General features: G+C 45.4%; 1 protein-coding gene and 1 pseudogene across 10 annotated transcripts in view; both read right to left on the bottom strand.

Moving 5' to 3' along the window:
• The window catches only part of GALM (galactose mutarotase), a 22,632-nt gene extending 21,799 nt beyond the window's left edge, over positions 1 to 833 (bottom strand). For 5 of the 9 annotated variants that reach the window (XM_086872430.1, XM_086872467.1, XM_086872453.1 and 2 more), the window contains exons 1-2: positions 738 to 813; positions 100 to 192 (exon numbers count right to left, since the gene is read on the bottom strand). The gene's annotated coding sequence lies outside the window, so the exon portion shown is untranslated. Of the gene's footprint in view, positions 1 to 99; positions 193 to 737 lie in introns of all 9 variants that reach the window. The other 4 variants (XM_086872477.1, XM_023923284.2, XM_086872422.1 and 1 more) reach the window with 1 other exon arrangement.
• Positions 107 to 5,602, bottom strand: LOC147655118 (uncharacterized; annotated as a pseudogene). Its single transcript, XR_015282577.1, has 4 exons — positions 5,582 to 5,602; positions 4,525 to 4,814; positions 738 to 934; positions 107 to 192 (listed from the first exon to the last, which is right to left on the bottom strand). The product of XR_015282577.1 is annotated as an uncharacterized LOC147655118 (transcript).
• Positions 5,603 to 5,991: the final 389 nt, after the last annotated feature.

The following is a 5,991-nucleotide window of genomic DNA, read 5'->3' on the forward strand; positions in this document are numbered from 1 at the left end:
ACGGAGGTTGTGCCAGCTGAATGAGTAGTCCTGCACAGCTCAGGTGGTGAATTTTGTTGCAGTTGCACAAGAGAAAACTGAGTGCATAGAGATACCTACCAAGAATTCACTGAGCCTGATCCTCCACCCCCACCAGAGTGCAGTCAACTGTGGCTGGCAGCAGAAGCCACGTCATTGTCACAGGCTCAGACACTGTCAGAGCAAAGCACAAGTGGGAATCACTGTATTATTTTATTTTATTTTATTTTATTTTATTTTATTTTATTTTATTTTTTTATTTTATTTTATTTTATTTTTCCTTCTTGTGAAGCAATACTTAGGGAACTCTCCCCCTTTGTTATAGTCAAAACACTTGTGCTTAGTGTCAGGCTCGGGGAGTCCAGGTGGCAAAAGTAATGCCATAGGGAAATTCCAAGGGATTTACATCAAGGCTATTGCAGCTAGTGGGTGGAATGGTACAAAATCTGTTGTTTGACTTCAGTCAGCAGAAGCTTCTTTGGAATAGGCAAAAATAGGCAGACAACATTTTAGTGCTAATCAATAGAACCAATCCTCGTGTACCACGTGAAGCACGAGGACATTAGTAAGCAGAACTGCTTCGGTCTTCAAAGTATTCACGCTGTGTAATGTGCATTAAACCACTCTGGGAACCCAAGCAAAGACAAGTTTGTGCTCTGGGGTGGTGCATCTCCAGCCAGCACAAAAGTGGGAAACCTCCGTACTGTACCCAGACTCACCATGCAGACATCCTTGCATACCAGTCAGATCAAAATCCATCACCAGTTTGTGTTCCTACCACAGCAAGCAAAGTAGTCCAGTACTTCTCCTCCATCCTGAATGGAAAGAGGATGAATGACAGAGATCAAGATTAGAAATTGGAAAAACTCGTAGGAAAGCACCTGGCTCCCATAAATTCTCTTGCTTTAGCACTGAGCTTTATGCTTCAGTTGAATTTTCACCATCAAAGAGCAAAATACAAACCACCAGACATCAATTAAATTACTATTTTAGTCAAACATACCCTTTCCGGTAGCTCTTCTTCATGGGTGCTTGCCAAACGGTGATTCTGAGAAGCAACCCCCTGCTTCAGTAATTGAGCACTGATAATTTTTAGGAATTGTTGCCTAATATAAACACAGAATTGTTACCCCTTCCTCCTCTGGGGTGCAACACTCAGGAACTAAAAAATGCTTCCAAAATCTCTTTAAAATGGAGCAGCTGTTTTAAGGAGGACAGGCTGGGATAAAACCGTCCTCACAGATGGCAGTTCAGGGTGTAAGCAAGGTCCGAGCTGGCAAAGGGCATGGTTTGTGGGATCAGAAGGCTTTTGGCTTCCTCAGCAAGACAAGTTGCCCCAGGGTTATTTTGTGAGAACAGTCCTGAGAGCATTACAGTGACAGGTAGCCATGTGGGTCAGTCCTCTTTTCTCTCCATCACCCCAATGTCCTGCTCACTCCTCATGGCTCTGTGTCCACGTTTCCTGAGCCAGGCAGGGCAAGGAAGCTGTCTGGGCTTCTTCTGAGCACTCAGCCTTACACAGGGCACAGGCAATGTGTGCAGCACATCCATATGTCACTGGAGACATCCATCTCTTCCAAATAAGCCGACAATTCAGCAACCTGCCAGCAAAAGGAAGGCATTGCAGAACTGCAGTAATTTTATTCTACAGCTCTAAAGAAGCAAAGCCACCCCTGGATGGGGATGTGAAAGTGCTATTGCAGTGTCTTGAGCAACAAATGGTGTCTAGTGTTTATGCAGAGAAAAGTGGTATGAACCAGAGAGAGGAAGTACTGACTAGACTGTCTGGTTACACTGTCCATCCCAGCAGGAATGCTGGTAACCAAAGAAACCATAAAGGTAAAAAAAACAACCACCACCTACCGAGGGGCCCCATACCTGGGTAAAAGCTGTAACACTGGGACTTTTATCTTTGCTGTGGCTGCACTAGTGCAAACAAGTGGAGTGATTCTTGTCTGCTGCTCTATCTCTGCTGCATTCACAGTGGGATCTGAAAAATCCCACAGGATAACCCATCAGATTGCTTTTTTATCCTTTTAACAGAGGGTAATCACACACCCTGTATACAACAAAGAAAAGGAACAAAGCATGCAAAGTCAAAAATACACATAATGTAAAATGCCAAGTAGAAGTTGCAAAAGCAGACTGATTTTGTCTTCTTGTGCCTCACTTGTTGTGATAAGGACTTTTATTTTACAGTCATTGATCCATTTTCTCGTGGGGCTTCAGCCTCCCTGGGTGTACCGAGCAGGCTGTGCTGAGGTAGCAAAGGGGTGCTCAGGCTTTGCTTTCCTCTCACTCACCCAAGCTGTGCCCAGAGCAGCTCCTCAGCTCTTCCTTCCGCTGGTAAAGCTGCCTTCTTTTCTTCTGAGTATTTTTCATTGCCTCAGGGAAAGTGCAGAGCTGCCACGTGAGGTGAGCAGCTGCTGTACTGTGCTGCAGGGGCAGAAGAGTGATGTGCAGACAGCTTTTGGCCAGATATATTCCAGCCATGTACTTTTTTAGGGATCATTTAGAATGCTTACGACCTGATTTCACAGATAATGCAATTTTATTTGGCACTTAGTTTTGTTTTTGGGAATTTATGGATCGTGTACTTGGACTGACTGCAGTTGGGTTTCCCCTGGCATGGGAGCATTTAAAAATAATGTTTTTCAGTTACAATCAAAGGATTTTTTTTTTTCCAAAAGTACTCACTAGACCAAGTTTACTTAGAGAATTAAGTTCAGACTTGTTTGGAGTCTGATGTGGAACAGCAAGTGGCAAGGAGCAGTAAGTGCTGTCCAGCCTAGAGGAGAGCATGGACAAATTGAAAAGAAAAATTAAAAAATTAAAATTAAAATTAAAAAATAAACTGAGAACACTTTTAGTTCAGTCTGTCCAGGTATGCTGCTGTTTTCACCATCCCTCTGCAATCGAGGTAGTGTTACCTTCCAACAGGAAGATGATCAGTGCACTGCTTTCTTACATTGCTGAGACTAAATTCCAAAGAAGCAACAAAAACCCTGCAAGTGTAATGCTTCAGCCTTGTAAGACACATTCCCTGCCACAGTGAACTAATGATGTAATTTAAATCACAGTAAAGGATGTAAGAAAGACAAGGCACAAAAGGAAGAGGAGACAAAAATATCCTAGTAACAACATGTTCTTCCAAACTATGAGCATAATAATGTGATTTAAATTTGTACCAGATTTGGGGAAATTTTTTCATGCCATTGTTCTCTTCCTTCCACCAATTAAGTGGTTGTACTTGACTGCTTGGTGGTAAGCAAATAACACTAATTGTTATTCTGATTGGAAGGTATCAGACTGAAACCATGAATTCTGTTATCAGCTCCAGGTAATAAAAATTGTATGAAAAGATCTATTTCAGGCAGCTTTAGCATCTTTTTTTTTCTCTCTCTTTTTACACAAAAGAAGCAGGTCTGACAAGCAATATGACAGTGATATCCTTCTGCTGAGTCAGATGCTCAAACTTACATAATTGGGGTGTATTTCCATATTGCCTCCCTCCTTTCCTGTGCACAAGGCACAGACAGAGGGAATGTCTGCTCCAAGGCTGCTCACAGTAGCTGAGTGTGGAAGCCTCAACGTTACAACTTAAATATTTAAAATATCTTAACATCTCCACAGTGGGATAATGAAATACTGTACTAAGTCAGCAAGGCAGGGTCTTCTGCCCAGTGACTGGAGCCCATATGCTGCACAGAAGCAGGGTGAAACTTTTCTGTTCCACGGAACACTGAGTAAATAAGAATTTGGTCAAACAGTATGTCATTTCCTCATTTTTCAGAAAAGCAGTTCTAAAAACAAGCAGGAAAAAAAATTTAATTATTAAAGAAAATCTGATTATTGCAATGTTCCAATGCCATTTTCTGACTCTGGTACATTGTGTGATTTCTCAGGCTGTTATTTTTTGTAGTGTTATGCTGGAACTGTCTGCTAAAATCCCAGAGCCCTATCACACAAAACTAATTTACTAGAAATGTCATTTGGCACACAAACATTTTTGTCCACAGCAGAAATTTCAGTGGTGTATTTGGAAAGAAGTGCCAAGAAAAGAAAGCTTCGTGTTCACAGATGGCATGTTCCTCACTGACTGCTTCAACCACGAGAGAAGTGTGCACAGCTCCAGCCCTGTGGGCTGTCTGTTCTCAGAGTTGCAAGCGTTTTTTGGTTAAAAATAAAAAATAGGTACAAGAAATACTGAAAGGAAAACACAAATTAAAAAACAAAGACCAAAGAGAAAGCAAGAAGGTGAGAAACACAGCAAGCTGAGTTAAATCAGATGTATGTCCCTGCAGAGGAGATGATGAGATGAGCTATCTGAGAGATGCAAATTCAGACCATGCCAGGCAGAATGGGAAACTGAACCTCCTCCAACTTCTTGAAGGAATGCCTTTATTACTGTGTTTCAGGATAACTGAAAATGAGTAAACAGCACACCATTTGCTTTCCTTTCTAGCTTAGAAAGCTTACAACCATCATTTCAGATTGAACAACATTTAATCTGGTACAAGTGTGGTGGGTTGAGTTTTTTCCCCCACACAGAGCAAAGAAGAAAATAATATTTTGGCTGTCTTCTGGATTATTTCCCTCCCTCCTATTTGGCTGCTCAACTGAAAAAGCAATCCTATACCCATTCTCCATTGATCTACTTCCAGCAGGGTTCCACTCCACAGCCCTCTGGGTTTGGCAGCCTCAGAAATGAATTCAGCTAGAAAGTCCTGTAAGCCACTTACAATATTGGAAGTCATCTCACTCTGCTTCCACCGATGAGGAAGCCTTCTCTTGGACTAAGTGGCAAGACACAGACTGGTTAGGTTGTTTGCAAGATGGGTAGAAAACTGGCCAACAGGCTGCACTCAGAGAGTCTTGATCGATGTTTTTATCTCAGGGTGGCAGCCTGCTGCAAGTGAGGTTTCCCTGAGATTGTTGCTGGGCTCCACGCTGTCCATCTTCACATGGATTTGGGTAATAGATTTGAAAGCAGCTTCACCCAGGGTTGCTGATATCACTAAACTGGGTGGGGAGGACAACCTGCCCTGCCAGGAAAGACGGAAGGAGTTACATCTTATCTCCCTGGGGGAGAGAGAGCTTGGAGGCAGGGGGCTAAGCTCAATATACCAGAGTGCTACAAAGAGGGTGGAGGCTCTCCTCACCAAATACTGCATGGAGAAGACAAGGCACAACATGAATTTTCTGACTGTGAGAGCAACCAACGACTGAAACACAGGGATGTGGTGGTAGAGTCCCTGTCAGGGGAGATTTCCAAGCTGCCACTGGACAGGGTGCTCGATAATCTCATCTAGGCTCCCTCCCACAAAAGTTGGACCAATGATCTTTCCAGCACCCTTCCAGCCTGGTCTATTCCATGGTTCTATGAGTGTGTGAGAACAGGGGGTCCTGTAGCCATCTTCAACATTACCCTGAAGAAAGAACCAGCCCAGCCCCACCATTTGCCAGCAAGCAGACCTGCATGCACTACAGTTCCAGCTGTCCAGACAGGTCTCCAGCTCATCCCGCTGGCAGGGACCACACGAAGGGCGCTGCTCTTTCTCACCCGCTGGACACCGGACCTCATCGGCCCACGTGAACCAGCAGCAACTTTTCGCTCGGGGCCGAGGGCCAGGTGTGGGTGGTGAGGAGCGGTCTCACGGCTCACCGAGGCCTCTGTGACCTTGAGAACTCACGGCTGCCGTGGCCCTCGCAGCCGGGACACACCGGCCGCGCCGCTCCTGGCGGACCGCAGCGCCGGGGTCCGCGTCCCCCGCTGCCCCATCAGCCAGTGGCTCTAGGAAGGAGACAAAGGCGCTCTGGACGGCTGGAGGCGTTGACCGGCTAGGAAAAGGGGCCGGGGGCGCAGGGCGGGCGCTGGGAGACCCTCAGCGCGTCTCCCGCCACCTCCTCCCGACCGAGCCCTCAGGCAACGCGGTGAGAGGGCGGGGCCGAGGCGGCCACACAGCGCGGTGA

This window comes from Cyanistes caeruleus, chromosome 2, assembly GCF_971803275.1.
Source record: "Cyanistes caeruleus chromosome 2, bCyaCae1.hap1.1, whole genome shotgun sequence".
NCBI lineage: Eukaryota > Metazoa > Chordata > Aves > Passeriformes > Paridae > Cyanistes > Cyanistes caeruleus.